The sequence below is a fragment of the Eschrichtius robustus genome, chromosome 4 (genome assembly GCF_028021215.1).
Source record: "Eschrichtius robustus isolate mEscRob2 chromosome 4, mEscRob2.pri, whole genome shotgun sequence".
Lineage (NCBI taxonomy): Eukaryota > Metazoa > Chordata > Mammalia > Artiodactyla > Eschrichtiidae > Eschrichtius > Eschrichtius robustus.
Genome location: NC_090827.1, coordinates 2,867,856 through 2,891,600, shown reverse-complemented (window position 1 = coordinate 2,891,600; position 23,745 = coordinate 2,867,856). Strand labels below are relative to the sequence as shown.

The window sequence follows — 23,745 nt, the reverse complement described above, 5'->3', positions numbered from 1 at the left end:
TCAGCGTGGTATAAGTTAGTACTTAATGTTGGTATAAATGCATCTTGCTTTCAGTGATACTTGAATTAAAAATTTTGCGATGTTTTCATTTGAATACTCTCATACAAAAATCACTCATAATTTAAGAAATTTATAAATTATTGTTTTTTAAAAAGCACCCTAACTGAAAAGTTACTCCGATGCATAAGAAGTCAGGTAAATATCACAGTCAAAATTTGAAGCAATTTGGAAAACATGCTTAATAATTTTAATTGCAACAGCAGAAATATTTTTGGATGAAGCACTTAAATCTCTTCCTTCTCCTGGAAATCCTTTGAGATTAAGTGGACGGAAAAACAGATGAACAGTTGCATGTATTGGTTGCCAAGTGAGACACAGTATTGAGTGAAAATCAATGGCTTTCATTTTCTGCTGGAGGACGAATTATTGTCGTTCGTTTATAACTAAAAAATATGTATCTGCATTTCGTGGGTCTGGGGGAACTGTAGTGCACAGAAAAGGGAAAGATGGTCCAGACTTTTTGCAGTGATCATAGCTTCTCCTTGACTTAATTGGGTGCCAGAGTGATTCAAGGGCCAAAGCCAAAGAGGAAGTACAGTGAAGCATTTTAATAATGTGGTTTTGAGGAAACTGCCCTCATTAACCATAGAGTGAGGTGATTATGCTGGGGCTGGTTATCATTTTTTGGGGGAGACATGATCTGACCTGGGTTGTGTCCACATCTTGAATCCCTCTATCAGAACGAAAATCTTAAGGGTTTCAATAAACATATCTTGGAAGCTAAGTTTCTAGGGATTTATCACTAATGGAATAAAACTGAGCTTTTACTTTTTGACAGACCTTGACAGAAACGCACAAGCACTTACGAATGTGTCTAGGGAGCTCATTTTCTATGGAAAACACTAACTCAGTGAAATTATAACCCTCATTCTGTAACAACATTAAATGTTAAAATGGAAAATGTCAGCATGGTTAGTCTGGAATCAATGCAGCCGCTGTTTAGAGGCAGTTCTGCTAACTTAGGTTCAAATAAAGGAGGTGAGTACTGTTTAATTGTTTGTAGTGTTTCTGAATAGCCATGGCTTTTGCAAACACTAAGATAAGCATCTCATTGGATCCTATGACTTATTACCAGCATTTGAAATCCTTTTTATAGTCTATGGAAAATATGCAGTATTCCTATTTTCTTGGGTAACTACCCACAGCATAAAAGGTATAGAGGCAGTTTGCTAAAATACTTTGTTAGGAAGCAGAATTTACAAAAACAAAATACGAAAAACCATGTACAAAGGCAAACTTTCCCTATATTTAACCCACTTATTTTATAGTTTCTATTTTAAATGCTAACTATCAATAACTATTTCAGATATCCAACAACAAAATAAAAATACCAGTAGTAATAGGGGGTTGTTAAATAAATATATAATGTAATTATAGAACTCTGCATTCTTATATAGATATTCAGTTCAACAATTTGGAAAGTGAGGTAGATGTACACCTACTAATATAATAAGATATTCAGTTTAACATTTTGGAAAGTGAGGTAGATATACACCTACTAATATAATAAGATATTCAGTACATATCATTGAGTTACAGAAAGTATGTTGAACAACAGCCTATATAGTCTGGTTTTATTTGTATAAGATATATATTTATATCCTTTATAAAATTCTGATACACTAACAAGAAACTATTGCCAGTGGTTGTCTTTAGGAAGTGGGACAATAATGGTAAGAGAAAGGTGTGATTTTACTCTTCAGTTTATATCCTTGGGAAAATTTGGACTTTTTTTTTTAAAGTGACTATTCTTTAATAAAAATAATCTGGAAGAGGGATAAATTAGGAATTTGGGATTAACAGATACACAGTACTACATATAAAATAGATAAACAACAAGGACCTACTGTATAGCACAGGGAACTATATTCAATATCTTGTAATAACCTATAATGGCAAAGAATCTGAAAAATAATATATATGTATATGTGTGTGTGTATAACTGAATCACCTCTCTGTACTCCTGGAACATTGTAAGTCAACTATACTTCAATTAAAAAAAATAATAATCTGAAGCTATTTACAGATGATTCAAATGCATGAAAATCTGGTTTTTTGGCAATAGATGAAAATACACTGATTGTAATTAGCTGGTTTTCTTTAGACCTTTTGAAATGAGGTAGGACCAAGCCAGTGGCTCTCAGTCAGGGATGATTTTGCAGCCAAAGGGACACTTGGCAAAGTCTGGAGATATTTTTTATCATCACCACTTGGGGGTGTGCTACTGGCATCGAATAGGTAGAGTCCAGCGATGCTGCGAAGTATCCCACAATGCACAGGACAGCTCACCCCGCAAAGGTTTTATCACCCTAAAATGTCAGTAGTGCCCAGGTTGAGAGACTCAGAATTAGGCATTGGTGAGGCACCAGTGGGAAAGCATCCCATGTCAGCAGCCTGTGAACACATGCGCTCATTTGCACGACAGGCAATTCGTTACGTCTGTGGCTTGTTTTTCTTCTAGTGGAGATTTTCTAATTGATTTCATGAGATCTTATAAGTAGATGGGCATTACCAAGCAGAGGCACCAGTGCAGCTGTTGTATCTCTGGAAAGGCTGTGATTGCTGTTGTTTTGGCAGGTAACATGGGGAAAAGGCTGCCGTTTGTTCTGTGCTCTGATGCCAGGGATGATTTTCAAGTTAGTTATAAGGAATCGTTTCTTAGCTACAAGAATCATTAAACAATGGATTGGGTTACTAAGAGAATCTCTGGAAGTTTTGAAAAATTGGATAGCTAATTTAAGGATATTCTGCCAAAATTAAGGGGATAAGTCACAAAATATTTTCAGGCTGTTTGAACTAGTTCCATCAATCTATGAATAACATAAACAGATGTTTAAAAGAAGTTATCATTTAAAGGAGCATTTTAGACTTCAAATTTGAGATTTTGCAATGTGTGTACTCTGATATACACAAAAAGCCTTGAAAAATTCAATTGTCTATGCCTCAACAAAGCTGAAAAAAAACCAAAATCAAAACCAAACAAAAAGAAAAACACACCAATGTCCTGACGAAATCCAGGTACTCAATATCCCTTCATGATCTTGTCTTCGTCCAGTTTCTCATTTTAAATCTTTTGTTAATGTTCTTTCTCATAACTTATGCTGGGCAAGATGAATTGGACACTCAGTTTCCCAAGAATTATGCCTTTCTTATTGTCTGTCCTCATTCCCGTCTGACTGCAGAACTTACACAGCATTGACCCATGAACAGATCTGTTTGTGGTCCCCAAGTGTGCTGTGCACACTGCCGCCTCCTTCCAATGAAATGGGAGAGGGGCCTTGATGCCACTCGGCAGTGTTCTCTCTCCCATGCACTCTCCCATCTCCTAGACGATTATTTCCTTCCTTCTCTCCTTGAGCCTCCAGCACCTCCTGAGGCCACCCGAGGAGCCTCACAAATCCCCGCATGGACCCCCCCCCCTCGTGAGCTCCACCTCCTCCATGCCCCCTTCACGTTGTCTAAATCCAGTCCCTCCCCTGAGCTCAGCCTCCATCCCTCTCTCCTGCTCAGGACGGATCCAGCGGTTCTCCCTTCTCTCTCAGCATCGTCCATCTTCACCTCTTTCCTGAACCATGCTCTTGTGTCTCCCTTCTTAAAAGCAAGACAAAAGAAAACACACTTCTTTCCCCATGCCAAGCACATCCTCATTTCTCATCTCCCTTTTTAAGAAAAACTTGTCAGAAATTCTATACTGGTATCTCTGATTCAAGTTTTGGGCGTAGCTTTATTTCTAAAGATTTGGAGATCTATTGAACACAAGAGTAACCTTCTTTTATGAATTTGGGTTATTGTGTTTGTAACAGGGAAGAACAAACCTGACTCCATATTGGAGCTGCTTCTTTTACTTTAACCTTTATGTTCTATTGCTTTTGCTACAAGTTAATCACTAAAGGGATGTTGCCTACAGCTTAAAGCGTCCACAATGGCCCATCTCTGGGAACCCTGCCTCCCATGCCTGAGTGTTAAGCTAAAATACATGTGTTTAGCTCCCAGGAAACATCCTGACCAGGCCCACCTGTGAATGGCTGCAGGAAGGAAGACATTAACACATCTCCTCTCCAGAGTCTGGAGGAACCAGGAAAGTTTTACAACAACTTGTCACCTTTTTCACTTTACCTCCTCACCTCCCCCTCTTTGCTCTATAAGATAAACTAGCATCCAAACCCTGGGCAAGACGGTTCTTTGGGACATGAGTCCACCATCTTCTCTGTCTGCTGGCTTTCCGATTAAAGTCCCTGTTCCTTGTCCCAACAACCTGTCTCTCGATTTATTGGCCTGTCATGCAGCCAGCAGTATGAGCTTAGACTTGGTAACACACTGATGCCTTAGGGGCTTTGAGGGCACTCATGTCCTATAACTTTGACCACAGACTCCTGTGCTTTTGGAGTCCTGTCAAATTTTTATGGTTTTTCCTCCACAATTCTTTATCAGCTGTCACTTCAACTATCATTAATCTATCTGCTCTATAGAGTCAGTGCTCTGATTACCATTTCTAATTTATTACTTAAATCTGCTATGGCTAAAAATGCAGATACTCAGGCATTATGTGTAGACCTCTTTGTAAAGTGAGCAAATGAGCTATGAACGAGGGCCTGATAAAGGACAAGATTTCCTTCTTTCTCTTTTTTTAATGCCTGGGTTTTCAAGAATCAAAGTTTTGGAGATTCTAGGATGAGTGATCTTTAGTTGGGTGAGATGTTACTATAAACATTGCTTAGGGTTTAGTATTCTGCCATAATGAACATCCAGTGAGCATATATTGAATGAGTGCACATGCTTCCCAACACACAGAATAGCTGGAAGTTCTAAATTTCGTATTTATACATTTCTAGCATAGGCCTCAAACTATGACACAACCCTTTTCTCGACTGTCCAACTATCCCATTTGATCCCGTCTCAGTTCATTGATGACACTAGTAGTGCAGCCAAGAAATAAAGGCCATGAATCAAGGGCCGTTGTACATCTTCTTAACAGGCTTTCCATCCAGCAATGCCTTTCCACTCCCCCTCTCTCAGCTGTGATTCCAGTCTGGATTAGCTCATGTCTGGCTGGTACATTTTTTTTTAAAAAAATTATTTATTTATTTATTTTTGGCGGTGTTGGGTCTCCGTTTCTGTGCGAGGGCTTTCTCTAGTTGCGGCAAGCGGGGGCCACTCTTCATCATGGTGTGCGGACCTCTCACTGTCGCGGCCTCTCTTGTTGCGGAGCACAAGCTCCAGACGCGCAGGCTCAGTAATTGTGGCTCACGGGCCTAGATGCTCCGCGGCATGTGGGATCTTCCCAGACCAGGGCTCGAACCCGTGTCCCCTGTATTGGCAGGCAGATTCTCAACCACTGCGCCACCAGGGAAGCCCTGGCTGGTACACTTTTAATGGCTTCCTTTGGATTACACTTTAGCCTTAGAGCCAAAGCCTCCACAACTGGCCACAACCTACTTTCCTAAACCTAAGAGTCCAGTACATTGACCTTTGCACTCTGATCAGTAGTTTTTTCTTTCATGTTTTAAGCATTTAGTATGTTTGAGGCACTAGCACGGAGCACTTTACATACCTTGTTTTATTTCATCCTTGTAACAAAGCCATTGAGTAGTTATTAATATTATCATGCTCTTACAGCTTAGAAGGTAAGGCATAGAGGAGTAACTTGCTTGGGGAATCACAGAACTAGGAAGTGGCAGAACTGGGATTCAGACTCAGGTCTGTCTGACTTGAGAACATGCGTTTTTAACCACTGCCCTCTACTGGTCCCCCCACCCCCTCCACTGACCTGCTTATAAGACCCCTGAAAAACCATTCATATTTGTGCTTCCCTTTCTTGGCTCGTGACAATTTTGCCGCATATCTTATTTTCAGCTAAGTCTTACCCTTCAAGACCAAGGTCAATTACACCTTCAAACTGACTCCCTCTCTGACTATTTCTATTCTGGGTGCGCTGTCCCCCTTTTAAATCTTTCAGTGCAGGGATGAGATGCTGGCTGCTTCATAAAGGTATTTTATGTTTGTGTTGCCCTGGGTGTCCCAAGATGTTTCCCAACAAGGTCAAAGACAAGAATGCTGCGTCTAAATAGACATGGTCCCATTGCTACTTGACAGACGTATTGGAGATGGAAGCTCTACAAATTCAGACTCAGGGTTCAGAGGAGCAATGATTTCCAAGGAAGACAATAGTTTATCACCCCACTTCTCCCTCCTTCATATTTAGAGAGTAAATTTAAAAAGTAAAAAGGGAAAAATACGGGTCTCTCATTATTTTTCCTTTTTGGAGAAGTTTCCAGAAACAAACAACTGGATTGATGAAGCCTCATGGAGAATTTTATATTTAAATGCCCAAGGTATGAGCAAGAGGGGCCAAACAGAGCAGAGTGGAACATAGGCACCATGTATTCTGAGCGGCAGATCTGACAATGCTGATAGTCAGTAGAGTTATGTTCTATTCTTGGGTGTGCCTCTCAACTGACGGGTGAATTTGGGCAAGCGTCTTCACCTTGCTGGATTTCAGCTTTCTTCACCTGTCAAAGGTGGAGACAGTACCAGTGGTTGTGATATTATTTCACTCTAGGAGGAAGATGAGGTGATAATAAAACTGTGTGAAAGTTCATTTTTCAAGGGGACGTAGAAGGGAGAGACGATAAATGAAGAAAAATTGAGAAGTCACCTAGAATAAAATTGAGCAGGAGGGAATGAGTAAATCTACATAGCGTTGGAGGAGCCAGAGAATCTGTACGTTGCCCACCTGTTGTCCATTTCCCCTTTGCCTCTCAATGCCTTCAGTCCCAGCTGAGGAGATGTCTGGCTTCAACAATAAGGCTACTCTTGTTTCCCACTTTCCCTGCTGCCTTGGCAATTAATTAAGCACGGCTCTGGGACCAAATCCTGACCAATGAGATCTAAGAAGCAGAAGTCTTCTAAAGGAATTTCTGGGAAAGCTAACAGGGAAAGATGGAGCTACATGCCACTCTTCCCTTTCGTCCTGCTTTGAACATGGACTTGATGTCTGGAGCGACAGTGGCCATCTTTCCATGAATTAGGAGATAAGCCTGGAACATAAAAACCAGCACAAAGGATGGTGGACTGGGAAATACAGGAAAAGCCGCGGACCCTAATGGCATGGCTGGACAGCTGATCTGGTGTCAGCAAACACTTACTGCTGGACTGTTTATGTGAGAAAAATAAATTCTTATTTGTTTAACCCACTGATGATTGGTCTTTCTCTTTGTTGCATGTAGAGTGCATTTCTCACCGAGAGAGAGGGGATGGATGAAAATAGCAATGCAGGCTCGCTACCTGGAGGGGAACGTCAGAGCTCCGAGGGTGAAGGAACCCTGGGAATGACTGCCAACCAGGGAAGGGGAAGTGCGGGTTAGGGTTAAGGCTTCAGAGATGACCTTGAAAGTTAGGCTAGATAAATGCAAGTCTTTGTTTGAAGATTGTCTGAGGACAATTAGAAGAATAAGGGACAGGTTAAAACAGGAAGTCCCGTGAGTCACAATTTTAAAGAAAAAGAAATGAAAATGTGAGGAGATGCTTTACCAAGAGATCAGACCCCAAACACAGCAGGTAGCTTTCCTCTGGTGTATCTCTATGACAACTTCTGTAACAGTCTTGTGTTTGCATCAGACAAACCCAAATTGAGGAATATTCTACAAGACAACTGGCCCACGTTCTTCAGAACTCACATCATTGTCTCCAGGTTAAAGGAAGCTACAGAGCTGAGGATGTTGAATGCAAGGTGTGATCCTGGCTGGATCCTGGATTAGGAAAAAAATATTTTTTTTCTATAAAGGACATAATTAGGACAATTGATGAACTATGAATATGGACGTTATATTAGATAGTCTTATTTTATTAATGTTAAATTTCTTGAATTTAGTCATCGTGTGGGGGCTAAGAGAATGTAGTTTTTAGGAGAGCCAGGCTGAAGTGCTTAGGTGGGAAGAGTCATGATGTCTACAACTTACTCTCAAATCATTCAGCAAGAAAACATATGCATGTGTGTGGGTTTGGTGAGAGAGAAAAGCAAATGTGGGAAAATATTAATGGGTGAATCCAGAGGAAAGTATATGGGTATTCATTGTACTACTTTTGTAGGCTTGAAATTTTTCAAAGTACAATAAAAAAAGCTTGGTACATATTTCAATCGTTTAAACTTCTTGTAGCTGAAACGCTTTGTAAAGTTTCCAGGTTTTAGATTTTTTTTTTTTTTTTGGCCGAGCCACGTGGCTTGTGGGATCTTAGTTCCCCAACCAGGGATTGAACCTGGGCCATGGCAGTGAAAGCTCTGAGTCCTAACCACTGGACTTCCAGGGAATTCCCTAGAATTTTTATTATTTGAAGAATATTTAACTCACTCCCATCTGCCTGGTATTTGGACACATACCCACACGGTTTTTAAGTAAATATGAAATTACCTGGACACCGTGTGTGTGTGTGATGCATGTGTGCTTTAAACTTTCTCAGAATTATGGGTGTGAGACACAAAGAATTTTAAATGCCAGAAATATTATTTGTAAGATATGTCATCCCATATCATCTGTGTGTTTATGACTTGGAGTCTAATTTTGGACTGATATTTTTTTCCATCTTTGAAAATATTTTTCCAAGTGATATTTTTTTCCATCTTTAACCCAAAGGACAATTTCAAAGGCATTTACAGGCTATGAGAGTTGGACAAAGTTTTATTGGGCGTGACACAAATGTCTCACGACGCATAGTGGGGATATTACATTTTGGGGAGGATATACCATAAGCAGGCTTCTAAATGTCATTATGGGGCAGCTCAGGGCAGGGGCTGTTAGCCAACCACACATCTGCAGGCTACAGATTAAGTGGACACTGCTTCCTTTCTAGAATTCCCATGTGGCTGTTATTTTGTGAATGACATATACCATGGGCTTAATTGAAATGCTTTTCCCTACAGCTACGTATTATTCCGCAAAGTCAAACAGGCTCATTTAAATCTGAAAGCAGTGTTTTCCTGATTCTGCCTTTTCTTGGAGTTACCACAACTGCAGACCACGGCAGTCCCCAACGCTTGGTGCCTACACCTGCACCCCCATGCCCAGCACAGGCTGAGTGTGCCTACTGCTGGGCAGGGAGGGTGTCTTGGAAGTTCCCAATGTGCCCTTGTGGACTCTCAGTAGGTCTTGTCACTTCTCAGTTCCCTTTTCCAGAACATGGGGATTAGTAAAACTCCCTCCCAGGGTTTTTAGTGTGATTAGACAAAACTAATGGAAGTGAAAGAGCCCCTTACTGCCTTTCACAGAGGTCATATGTATTAAATGTGAATTCCCCTTCTTTTTAAGTCCACTGGTCTTTTTTATTTTATATTGGAGTGTAGCTGATTAACAATGTTGTGTTAGTTTCAGGTGTACAGCAAAGTGATGCAGTTACACATATGCATGTATCTATTCTTTTCCAGATTCTTTTCCCATATAGGTTGTTACAGAATATTCACCAGAGTTCCCTGTGCTATACAGAAGGTCTCTGTTGGTTATCCATTTATCCACTGGTCTTGATTTCCAGGTAATTTCTATTGTAACTAACAACTGTGCTAAAATATATTTAACAGAATCTATACTGTACAACCCATGAAACTGTAAGCAGCATGGGCCAAATATTGGCAGAGATGCTGAGAGTCACATGTGGTCCACTTGAATGCTAACACTCTCTCCGAGATCAAGTAAATGTTGCTTATGCCTTTCTTTTCTTATAAATGTCTATCAGGAACTACTTCATACTCCACTTAATCTTTTGTAGAGCTCTCCCATCCTCAAATCATTCACGATTGAGTTCTAATGAACATAGCCACCTAAGGGTATTTTGTTTGTGTTGCCAACTGCCCGACATTTTATTTCTGTTTATGCTGCCATCTGAAATTAAGAGTGAAGTCTGTAGAGGTGGGGTTGGGGGAGGGGGCGTCCCTCGGTCTGGGAGCTCTTCACACTCTGCCCTGGACGATGCCCCTGGAGCATCCAGGTCATCCCTCAGGAGCCTGAGGCCAAGCGGTGGCAAAATTTCCTGTTCCCAGCTAGCCCCTCAGGACCCAGTGTGGTGCTGTGTGGCTGACAGGGTCTTGGTGCTCCGGCCGGGTGTCAGGCCTGAGCCTCTGAGGTGGGAGAGCCGAGTTCAGGACATTGGTCCACCAGAGACCTCCTGGCACCATGTAATAACAGTCGGTGAGAGTTCTCCCAGAGATATCTCAATGCTGAGACCCAGCTCCACTCAACAACCAGCAAGCTCCGGGAAGATCCCACCTACTGTGGAGCAACTAAGCCCGTGTGCCACAACTACTGAGCTTGCTCTCTAGAGCTCACGAACCACAACTACTGAGCCCACATGCCACAACTAGTGAAGCCCACACACCTAGAGCCTGTGCACTGCAACAAGAGAAGCCACCTTAGTGAGAGGCCTGTCCACTGCAATGAAGAGTAGCCCCCACTCACTGCAGCTGAAAAGAAAGCCTGCATGCAGTGACGAAGACCTGACACAGACAAAAATAAATAAGTAAATAAATAAATTTGTTTTAAAAAAATTAAGTAGATTTCCAAATTTAGCTGTGAATTTATAGACATTTTATTTGTGCATTTGTTAATGCAACCAAAATTATGTCTAATACACATTGTCCTAAAATTTGATTCTCACTTAATATATTAGAAATAATTTCCTATTAGTATGTTTAGAACTATTCTTTTTTTGAGCTGCATATTATTTATTTTTAAAGAATAATTCATTAACCAGTGCTATATTGATGGGCAATAAAATTTTTTTCCCAGTCCTATCCTGTCATGACTAGTTTGGAATGAATATCCTTGTATATATTTCATGTTATACCTATGAAAGAATATATAACACAGTAGAATAAATACCTGTAGCAAAATTACTATGTCAAACTGTGTGTATTTTTAATTTTGACAGATATTGCTGAACTGTGTTATAAATTTGACAGTCCCATCTGTATCTCCTTGCCCCTGTCAATACTGAACACTATCAATTTTTTTACTTTGCCAATCTTATAAATGTTTCATTAATTAGAGTGCATATAAGAATATTAAAATTAAAAGACACACAGATTACATAACCAACATCAAAAAGAATAACTTCTGTTGATGCTTAATTTTGACTGTGTGTAATCCTCAATAATTTAAATATACCACCTGCCCAGTATTATTGCATGAATTTGGAGCCATGTTGGTTTATACTGTACAGGTAAATATAATTCTCATGATTCATTCTAAAAACACTATCAATTTTTAAATGATATGTTTTTTTCTGAAGTTTTAAGTGCTCCTTTTATAATATCAGATTGTTTAACTTATCACTCCTCAAACACTAGACTTTAGGATATATATTTGAGAGATTTGGTGCAAAATTTTTGAATACTGTGTTGAAATTTGGTAGGAATGAAAGTTTGGTCCTCATGATTTGTATGTTCATTTGTATTTGTCTATTTGTTGAAAAGCAATTTTTTTCACTCTGTTACAAATGCAGTTGGAGCACAGCATGTGTGTGTGTGTGTTACATGTGTGTAGTGAGCGCTGTTTGCATTATTATATTCTTGGCTTTCGAAATGAAATAGAGAAGATGTTCATGAATATCACCTATGTTTTCATGAGAGAGCATTTTAATTTAACAGCTCTTCTACTAACAGATTGGAGTTGACATTTATGAAATTTATGTTTATTTTACATGTGTATGAGATGAAAGTTTTAAGCAATTATTACTATAGTTCTTTGACTTCGATTATGCTGATGTTCAAACATAGTATCCTATATAACCAGGATAAGCTCCATAATTGAATCACTCCCCTACTTCATTTTCCTTTTTTTCTTGGAGTAGAGAGTTCAAATTTTTCTGTGTTTGTACTTCTGTTGACAAAAGAAGCTTAATATGAGCACACAGAGGTGGGGATGGCACGTGTGGAAGGGACTGGTGACTGACACAAGCGTGAGGTTTGTCTAATTCATTTATATCTTGCATTATATTCTGTATTATCTCCTAGCTTTAAACGTGTTTCCACTCACATCATTGCATAAAGTTGATGTTTCAGTATTACGTGCCACATTTGTTCGGTGACTTTTCCTATCCTTGCCACAAATAAGCCCTGTACACAGTTTGAGAAGGACTGTAGTGTGTTAAGTGAGTTAAATGGGCAATTCACTGGATAATTTAACTGATTTAATTAAAGTCTTTTGGGTATAGAGCTAACATTTTTCCTACTAAATAATTAAATCAAACACAATTGATTTTATTTAAAAATACGGGCATACCTTTGAGATATTGTGGGTTTGGTTCCAGACCACCTCAAAAAAGCGAATATCACAATAAAGTAAGTTTACACACACACACACACACACACACACACACAAAATCAATGTGATACACCATATTAACAAATTTAAGGGTATAAATCACATGATCATCTCAATAGATGTAGAAAAAGCATTTGACAAAATTCAGTATTGATTTATGATAAAAACTCTCAACAAAGTGGGTATAGATGGAACATAACTCAACACAATAGGTCATATATGACAAACCCACAGCTAACATACTCAACAGTGAAAAGCTGAAAACATTTCCTCAAGATCAGGAACAAGACAAGGATGTCCATTCTTGCCACTTTTATGCAACAGAGTAATGGAAGTCCTAGCCACAGCAATCAGACAAGAAAGAGAAATAAAAGGAATCCAAATTGGAAAGGAAGAAGTAAAATTGTCACTATTTGCAGATGACATGATACTATACATAGAAAATCCTAAAGACACTACCCCAAAACTGCTAGAACACATCAATAAATTTGGTAAAGTTGCAGGATACAAAATTAATGTACAGAAATCTTTTGCATTTCTATACACTAACAACAAACTATCAGAAAGAGAAATTAAGGGAACAATCCCATTTACAATCACATCAAAAAGAATAAAATACTTAAGACTAAATCTAACTAAGGAAGTAAAAGACCTGTACTCTGAAAACTATAAGACACTGATGAAAGAAACTGAAGATGACACAAACAGATGGAAAGATACATTATGCTCTTGGATTGGAAGAATTAATATTGTTAAAATGTCCATACTACCCAAGACAGTCTACAGAATCAATGCAATCCCTATCAAAATAACCAATAGTATTTTTCACAGAACTAGAACAAATAATTCTAAAATTTGTATGGAAATACAAAATACCTCAAAAAGCCAACACAGTCCTGGGAAAGAAGAACAAAGTTGGAGGTATTATGCTCCATGATTTCAAACTAAACTACAAAGTTACAGTGATCAAAACAGTACAGTACTGGCACTAAAACAGACACAAAGATCAATGGAACAGAATAGAGAGCCCAGAAAAGAATCCACACTTATATGGTTAATTAATCTACAACAAAGGAGGCAAGACTATAAAATGGGGAAAAGACAGCCTCTTCATTAAGTGGTTCTGGGAAAGTTGGACAGCTACGTGCAAAAGGATCAAACTGGAGTACCCTGTCACACCATGCACAAAAATAAATTCAAAATGAATTATAGACTTAAATGTAAGACATGAAACCATAAAAAATCTAGAAGAAACCATAGGCTGTAAACTCATTGACATCAGTCTTAGTAATTTTTTTGAATATGTCTCCTTAGGCAAGGGAAACAAAAGCAAAAATAAGCAAATGGAACTACATCAAACTAAAAAGCTTTTGCACACTGAAGGAAACTATCAGCAAAGCAAAAAGGTCAGCTATTGAATGGGAGAAGATATTTTCATATGATATATCTGATAAGGGGTTAATATCCAAAATATACCAAGGACTCACACAACTCAACACCAAAAAACAAACAACCTGACTAAAAATTGGTAAAGGACCTGAATAGACATTTTCCCAAAGAAGACATACAGATGGCTGACAGACACATGAAAAGATGCTAAACATCACTAATCAACAGAGAAATACAAATGAAAAACACAATGAGATATTCACCTCACACCTGCCAGAATGACAGTCATCAAAAAGACAAACAATAACAAGTGTTGGCAAGGATATGGAGAAAAGGGAGCCCTCATGTACTGTTGGTGGGAATACAAATTGGTGCAGCCACTATGGAGAACAGTATGGAGATTTTTCAAAAAATTAAAAATAGAAATACCATATGATCTAACAATTCCACTCTTGGGTATTTATCTGAAGCAAATGAAAACACTAATTAGAAAAGTGCACCACTATGTTTATTGCAGCATTATTTACAATAGCCAAGTTATAGAAGCAACCTAAGTGACCATAAATAGATGAACGGATAAAGAAGATGTGGTACATATCTACAATGGAATACTACTCAACCATAAAAAAAAACATGAAAGCTTGCCATTTGTGACAACTTGGATGAACCTTGGGAGTATTATGCTAAGTGAGATAAGTCAGACAGAGAAAGCCATACTGTGTGATTTCATTTATATGTGGAATCTAAAAAACAAACAAATGAACAAACATAACAAAACAGAAACAGAGTTATAGATACAGAGGACAACCAGGTGGTTGCCAGAGGTTGGTGGGGGGGTGGGGGGGGGGGAAAGAAATAGACCAGGGAGATTAAGAGGCACAAACTTTCAGCTGTAAAACAAATGAGTCATCAGTGTGAAATGCACGGTGTGGGGAATAGAGTTAATAACTCTGTGACATCTTTGTATGGTGACATAGCCTAACTAGGCTTATCATGGTGATCATTCTGTAATATACAGAAATATCGAAATGCTATGTTGTGTACCAGGAACTAACATTGTGTTTTAGGTCAATTATACTTCAAAAACAATCAAACAAACAAACTCGTAGAAAAAAAAATCAGATTTGTGGTTATCAGAGGTGGGGAGATGGGGTGAGGGGAGGGGGAATTGGATGAAGGTGGTCAGAAAGTACAAACTTCCAGTTTTAAGATAAAACAAAGTCCTCCAAAGCATCCTGGGCCTGATCCTAGCATAATCAGCCACCAAATCTTTGTTTCCTCAAAGGACATGAACACTTTACAGTCCCATAGCAACTCTGGGGTCTACATATTGTCTATGGAACCACCAGACTAAGGAGCCTTAGTTGCTTTTAGGGCAAGGGGAGGAAAGGAGGAAAGAAAGAGAAAATTAAAGGAAGAAAGGGATAAAGAGAGAAATATTTTAAATTAAGACTAGCTTTTCAGTAAAGCTGTTGGTGGAATAATACTGTTTTTATCACAGCTGTACTTTGTTATCAAATGATGGTGAAAATCCTAAAGAGGGTTTAGATTTAGAATCTAGAATACACATCTGCATTAATTGAGTAAATACAAACTTATTTTCCTAGATTAGCTAGGTTTCTCTAAATTGACAAGAGATTAAATTGGCATGGGATTTACTTTTTTGGGGAAACAATAAACAAAACTTTGTGCATTCCGTATGCATGGAATTCTTTCAGCCCAGCAGTGCATACCCTATTTAGTATGTCAATATTGCAACTCCAGAATGTATATAATTTTCTGACTATGTTATTTTTAAAGAGTTAATAGAGTTTCCAAATGTGCATTTAATTTGCACCAGAAAGTAATTTATTCAGTAGAAAGACATTACTTGGTCCAACTGAAGGTGAATCACTTGTCCTTTCATAAATGTATTTGTTTTTAGTTTTCTGTGACCTGTGGTTAAAACACTTCTTGTCATGTTAGAAGCCATTAGCATAGTTTTTATATAATGTATATAGTATTTGCAAAAAGAGCCCATTTTCAGTCATGTATCTCAAATTTAGTACTTGAGTTAATAATTACCGCAAGAATGGTATAATGTATTCTGACTTCAAAGATGTTCTGCGCAAGCTATTTCTCTAGATAGTATGACTATGGTTCTGTAGTTTTTAAGGAGATTAAAAATGTGTTGAGTGTTGAAAGTATCTTGATGCATTTTCAATGAGGCGCCTTAAATTTTCAGCACCATTTCACGCTATCCTTATTGTGCCATTCTTAAAGGAAAATCCTAGAAATGAAGTCATCAGGGTACACCTGTGCATCAAACTTACCATGGGTAGTGTTACTGATTAAAATGTAAACGTGTTAAAATAGAGTAAAATTATATTCTTATAGTTATTAGGTTTTGGACCTATGAACACAGTATTTTAAATTATTTTTATATATGCTACTTCTCCACTGTTGGGGGGTTACAGCTGCTGAGTAAAACCTCTTGGGTTGTTTTTTTTTAAAAAAAATTTATTTATTTATTTATTTATTGGCTGCATTGGGTCTTCGTTCCTGCGCGCGGGCTCTCTCTAGTTGCGGCGACCGGGGGCTACACTTTGTCGCGGTGCGCGGGCTTCTCATTGCAGTGGCTTCTCATTGCTGCAGAGCACAGGCTCTAGGCACACGGGCTGCAGTAGTTGTGGCACACGGGCTCAGTAGTTGTGGCTCACGGGCTCTAGAGCACAGGCTCAGTAGTTGTGGCACACGGGCTTAGTTGCTCCGTGGCATGTGGGATCTTCCCAGACCAGGGCTCGAACCCGTGTCCCCTGCATTGGCAGGCAGATTCTTAACCACTGCACCACCAGGGAAGTCCCTCTTGAGTTGCTGACTGGACTAATACTTTCTTAGTTAACAGCCCTGCTTTGCAAAGTTACTTATTGATTAAAGAGGATGGACTGTATCTCGAGATAGTCAGTATCTTCTATTTGATTGAAATGACCATGTATATGGACACTTCGTCCACCTACTGTCCATCATTGTACGGTCCTTTGTTAACTGTGTTTTCTGTTATGTTTTTTAAAAAGATTTATTCATTATTTATTTATTTATTTAATTTATTTTTGGCTGCATCTGGTCTTAGTTGCAGGATCTTCCTTGAGGCGTGTGGGATCTTTCGTTGCGGCGTGCAGGCTCTTCATTGTGGTGCGCGGGCTTCTCTCTAGTTGTGGCCTGCGGGTTTTCTCTTCTCTAGTTGTGGCGCACAGGCTCCAGGGCGCGTGGGCTCTGTAGTTTGCAGCACGTGGGTATTAAGCAAAATCTTTGTGTTGTATTCCACATGTATTTTGTATATTTCATAATGTATATTTCCTAGAGAAAATGTACTCAGGTTCTAGGAAAGCAATGTCAAAACCAGCAGCCAACTTGTGTTGGCCGTAGCAGCTTCCTCTTTGGAGATGGAGAGCAACCTTCACGCTCCTTTAGGGCTTGCTTTCAGTTTCTCACATTCGAGACTATTTTGGGTAAGTTGCCAGAGTTAACTCCCTAAAGAAAAAAACTCTTTATATCATTCTGTGCAAAACCTCCCTTCCAACTGCTTATGCACTAAGTCTGAAGTCATTCTTGAGTGAGGTTCACAAAGGCTTCCTGGTCTTTCCAGGGAGCTCCTCCAACTGGATCTCCCAGCCTGTCCTGAACCCTACTCTTAATGCCTCCACCCAACTCCTCCTAGTTTTCCCAGGTCTGGCCCCGCCCATGCTCCACCTGTGCCTGCCCTGCCTCCGCCTCTTCCCCCGGAAGCAGTAAGTGGTAGATCTGAACTGAGTTCAACTTGCTTGGTCAGTTTGCTCATCTGTCCCGTAAAATGAGAGATAATATACAGAACTCTGCACCATGATTTTGGTGTTCGTATGGCGAGTGGAAAGAACTCAGATAAACGTGAATTCACATCCTGCATTAAGCACTTAGGAGCCTGTGATCTTGGCAAATTCCCAAGTCTCTTTGAGACTGAGTCCCTCCTCTGGTGAGGGGAGGAACCATTGCCCTTCATGGTTCATGGGAGGATTTAATTAGACAACACTTTCAAGTGTTATCATTTAATCAGAACATCAACATGGCAACCGACTCACAACTTTAGCCATAACATAACATACATAATTCATGTTAATCATCAGACTATGGCAGCTTTGGCCTAGTACATTTCTTGTATCTAATCACATTATCAGTCATATTAAAAACTTGCAACAATTTCCCCAGGATGAAGTTAAACGTAGTGTGGCTTCCTGGGAACTCATTGGAGACATGTGTTTGTGATGGTGGAGCTTCTAGGTAGGATGGGAGAATCATGGCAGACTACTCTTTGTTCTTCTTATTTATCACAAACTCTGTTGTTTTAGACAGTCCATCAGAAAGGATTTGTGGGAGAAAGTTAATGGATAAGCACAATTTTTCACAATTTGAATGACAGTTCTATATTTTGGTGTTTTCATCTATAATATTGTAATCAATGTAGGTTAGAACAACCGGAAAAGAAAGCACTAGGTAAAACGCAGGGAAAAGAGATTGAAAACAAAAATCACCCAAAAGGTAGGTGTAAGTGAAATAAGAGGAACCAGTCTGGGCAACAGAATGGAAAGTGGGAGGAAATAGCACAGAAAGAGCATAGGATTTTGAGTCAGAATCCGAATAGGGTGGGCACTTTTTTGGGTGATTAAAAAACACCTACCAAACAAAGATACCCCTCTGATAAAGTGAATAACCATATTTACTACCATTATGAAAGTCTTGCAAATTCTGATTTTTCCTTAGAAATTTCTTAAAAGTGGGAGCAAACGTGTATCTTCATTAGTGTCCACGTAACACAGTTGGAAATACAGCTAAATATTTCATATTACGCATATTTTGCGTATTCTCAAAAGAGTTCATATTTTACTAACGTATGTCATTGTAGTTATTATGTCAAACGTCTGTGGCTTTGCGTTTATAATTCCTGCTTGTCAAATGCTCCATGCTTTTAGGATGTATCCAAATATACTTCCTTCTTGGTTATTCCTTGTTTTTTTTTTTTTTTTTAACCCCTCCCCACTCATAGGAGGCAGGTAGACTGTACTTGGTTACTCAGGTAGTGTAGAGCACAGAAGAACCTCTGTGGAAGGGTCATCTGCCAAAAATAGCCAACGGTGAAAGCCAGATGCTTGAGAGAGAGAATATTTTTGAAACTTGGTATGCTTTTTTGAATTTGAGCATCTTGGCTTGACTATCAAGACCAAATCCTGAAGGACACAGAGCATTGAGCCTTTCCACAGCCTGTAGGGAAGGTCAAGCTTGCTTCCCTGAACTTGGTGAGGGCTGCGTGTGACAACCTCCTGTCCCCTTGGAATTTAGAGCTCCTTAGGGGAAGGGGGAGATGGGGATCACCAGAGAGTGGGGCCGCCCAAGCAGAGGTGGATAGAACGCGCAGCCCAAGGAAAGGGCGTGACTCTGGCAGAAGCCACGTGCTCTGCGTGGCACCAGGGCCCGGATGGCTGTGGGTCTGAGTCAGCCCCACGTCTCCCTTGCTTCCCGACACAGGAGGAAGGACCCTTAAGGTTTCCTAGGCTCTCCCGAGAAGGCTGGCTAGGAGCAGACAGTCCGTGTGAAGCGGCCTCTTGCTTGGGTGGGAAACGTGGGTTATCTGGCCGGGTAGCCGGAGAAGGTGGAAGTGTTTACATGCTTGGGTCGGTGCCGGTGCCCACGCCCAGAGGAACGAGTTACATCTCACGAGAAGCTGGCAAAGTTAGTAGATAATTCATCTCTCTACCTGCCCCCTCACGTGGATGTTTCCGAAGCTGCCCTCGAACCTAAAAGCTTTTTGGGCAGAATTGGAAAAGGGTGGAGCAGGTAGACAATTCTTAAGTGATTCAGATTGTATTTTAAAGAAAAAGTGCCTGATTTTTATACCAAGCTACTTCGAATTAGCAAGTTTATTGTCCTGTTATTTTATGCAGGGGTCACGCGCTCTGAGTTGAGTCACAGAAACATAAAATTTCATTTTCTGCACATCTGACTGTTGAATTAAGTAAACAAGGAAGCCCCTTAGTTGGAGGTGGTCCTCAAGCCATGGCAACAGAGGTAAGCAAACCAAAACCTTAGCCCATAAAGCCCTCAAGGTCATGAAACCAAAGAGCTGGGACAACCGATCACAAACAGCTGACTAACCTCTAAGCGGTAGCCAAGCAACAATTTCCTCACTTGGCCTCTGCAACTTTCTCTGTATGTCTCCCACTTCCCTTTCCAGTTTGGTGCTGTTCAATTCAAATCCATTTTTGCTCACATAAACTATTAAAAATTTTAATTTGCCTCAGTTGATCTCTTAACATGAGATTTGTGGCCTAAAAGTATGGAAATTTGATATTATATACGATATCTGGTTTGGGTATACTTAGTACTAATGATGGAACAAAACTGTTGGAGTGTGTGTGTGTGTGTAATAGTTTATAACATTTCCCACCACCCTCAAACTTCGTGACAGAGAATGCTGGCATTGCCTTTTGACCTTCTTCTGTGAACTCCTCCTCCACCATGGGTGTTCTGAGGGGAAAAAAAGGGCAAAGAATGTTTTCTCCTGAAAAATGAGTCAGAATAGAAAAGAAACTTTGTGGCCAAGAACAGCAGAGGTGTGTGTAGTGTCAGGAGTGTAGTGGGAGTGGAGGCTGAGTGATGGGGAAATGAGAGGAAGATGGGGGTCCAGGCAGCCTTGGATTGCACAGAAATCGGGGTATAAAGAGGCAAAGGCTTCTGGGCATGGAAGACTGATGGACAAGAAAGGAGACCATGGGACTTGATAAGACTCCTTTTAGGAGATCATGTGTAAGTGGCTTTCTTTAGCTCTTTTCAGAGGCATGAATAAAGGTGGGTGCCCTTGTTCTAGATGAGTGTCTTTACCTATGAGCCCACTCCAGGCCTGTACCACATATAACGGCTTTAAAGGGTTGTATTAACATCATCACCAACACATACACCTTGTCTTGTTCCTTCCGCTGTCTACATCACGGCCAGCTGGGTGGTTTCATCTCTGAGGGTTGCTCTCTGTCTGCAAACACGATTTTTATTCAGTACCACGTGGCATCACTCTTTCTTTGCTCCATAACATGCGCCTTGTTAAATTCCATTCTTGATCAGTCCTACATTCATTCTCCATTTGTCTATTCAGGCATTCTTGATGGCTATTCCACAGGCAAACTGTTGAGGGGATACAGTAATAGTAACGTGCTTGGCCTTGACCTATCTGTTCTCATTTTAATTTAATAATTCTAGCTCGTGTTTATGCATGTCTCTCTAGTAAGAAACACATTATATCTGTCTTAGATTCTGAACTAAGGCACTTCGGAGGTAATGACTGGAACGGATCATGAGATTATATGGAAACTGCTACATAAACTAGCTTAGAAACTTCGAAAAAAGATGCCTAAGAGCCAGCAGCACTACAAAAAGATTTGTACAGGGTTTTTTTTTTTTTTTTCTGATTAAACTGGATTTGATGAACAAATGAGTTGCCACATTATTTCAGGTCAACACTGGGGACGAATGCTCAGTTGCTGAGAAAAGTTGTTGAATTCAACAAACAAAAACTATCCCTTTTTCCAGGGAGCACAAATTGTTGTGCTGTGAGCTCAGAAGATCAGGGGTAAGGACAGCAATCAAAAGGGCAGAAATAAAAATCTATATTTAACGTAGCCAAACCAGCCACCTCTCCCGATCTTAACACAAAGAGGGGGGGTTAAGTGGAGGTCAGGAGAAGCTAACAGACAGCCTGACTGCTGACGTCTTCTCGTCTAAGTTTGAAATGTGTGAGAACGCAGAAACATTTATAAACCATGAGGCAGTTTTGCAATTTCCAACAAATCGGCCACAGCTAAGAAAGTAAAAATGGCAAATCTTCTGGACCATTAAAAATGAGTCAAACATTTCCAGCCTGCTCTGGGAAAAACCTATTAAAATATCAGAAGGCTGGGGTGAGCAGCAGAGGATGAGAGAAAAGGTTGTAAAGGAAAGACGAGGGTCAGAGGCTTTGTGAGTGAACTCGATGGTGGCGTGATTGGTGTTCTCAGTGCCCGACGCACCTCAGAACTTAATCAGTTATTTCACTAGTTTATACTTGCAGTATGTGTCCTGCGTGAAGGCTTCCAAAAAAGCCTTTCTCAGCTTCTCTGATTTCTCCCAGTAGATCCAGGTACACACATTTATAAATTTTGTTCAGAATGTGTCAGTTCATGTCCATTTGCATATCTTGGTCTGTAACATTTTAATTTGAAATCTGTAAAGAAAGATGTATCTGTTGAAATGGCCACAACTACAGAAATTTGCAGGGTCGTAACGTCCTTAACACTGCAAGGATCAGGTATTGGAACCATCTCACTGAATACTGCAAAATTAGCCAGAAATGTCCATGAATCCCGGTAACTAACTGCAAAATGCGGGTGGGAGGATGGGGTATAATGTGCATATTGTGTGTTTAATGGGCAACTGTCCTCTGTGAAAGTGCGAATTCATGAGGAGGGCATCTTACGGAGAAGAAGTGGGTAGAAATAAGAATTCTGGTTGCAAGATTTGGAACCAAGAGATTCTCTCGTGTGGATTTTGTCAGGAGGGGTGGTGAGCCAAAGGAATAGAGAGGATGGTTCAGATAAAAAAGGGGAGAAGGAGGAACTGGTTGATTAGAACTAGTTAATATCAATATCTGGGCCACTCGGAGGCCAGGAGGGGAGACGCTGCTGAGATTCTGCGGGGGAGGGATGAAAAGGAGGAGAAAGTGGGCACAGAGCAGGACCAGAACTTGAAGGAAGTGGGAGAGCGCCCGAGGAGACTTGCTTACCTTCCACTTTATGTCTCCATGCCTGGAGCCAAAATGCAAAGATAGTCTCAACCCACATGATAAGTAGGACGTCGGACTGGCCTGGTAGCCTAGAGTTTACTACCAGCGTGAGGTTTACTTGCTACTGAAGAGTGAATAGTGAATACCTTCGGGGAGCATCACGCAACAGTGAAGATGCCTTGCACGGCTTGTGTAAGCGTCCCTTCAAGCCCCACGATATTGGAAAACGTGTGAGCCCATCTCAGGAAATGTTGTCTGTGCTGCGGTGAGGCAAGGGAGGGAAGCCAGTGTAGGGGCCTCTATTCATAGGAGCAGAGTCTCACCTGCACCCCGTCGCTCTGGTACCAGCCTCGGCGTAGACACAGAGACAGAAGACACGATGATTTGGGGGGTGGAAGGGAGGAAGCGGTTATGGGAGGGATTAAACACATAGGTATTTGGTGCCCAAGCTATTGGAGGGTAAGATAGAGAAAAGAAAGCACCTGTCTTGAAACGAGAGGCAGTGAGATTCTGATCATCTACCAACTAGTCCCGGGACGTAGACGGTTTTCTCCTGGACCCCTGCATGGCAATCTCAGTCTTATCCCAGCAGCACACGCCCAAGGCCTCTTTCACTTTAGCGGGACACCCCAGGGGCCCCATTCATTCATCGGCATGGCATGTGATGAAAACGCTCTATCTTTAAAGACAAGATAGTTGTCTGGGGAATAGCATGGGAGCGAGGGATGCAGAGAGCGGAAACATCCACGGGCTCTGAATTTACTCTGACAATTTGAAAAACCCCTTTCCTTAAAGTTGGTCCTGAGTGCAAGCATGGACTTGGGAAGGTGTCATCAGGCCCCTCTCTCCTCTGCCCAGTCTATCCTTGGTTGAGAAAATGTTTATCTGCCAGGCAGGGTGTGTGAAACATGATGACACAAGGTCAGTGTATTGCCAAATCTTAATTTTTGAGGCTAGGATTTTGGTGGATAATAAATGTAATAACCCCAGTCTAGGTTCTTTCTATTTAAAGGCGATGTTTTACCCTTCTGATTTTTCTTGCCTATCCTGTCAGTCCTGTCCTACATATGAAACTGGAGACTCACTTTTAAAAGTGAGTAAAGGATAATAAAGCTGAAAACAAAAGGGAGCACAGGTATCTGGCCTCAGTTTCTTCCTACATGAAAAATG

The 23,745-nt window shown here is 40.4% G+C and overlaps 1 protein-coding gene across 1 annotated transcript in view; it reads right to left on the bottom strand.

Moving 5' to 3' along the window:
• The window catches only part of RXFP1 (relaxin family peptide receptor 1), a 109,516-nt gene that overhangs the window by 79,833 nt on the left and 5,938 nt on the right, over positions 1 to 23,745 (bottom strand). The gene's annotated exons all lie outside the window — the stretch shown is intronic.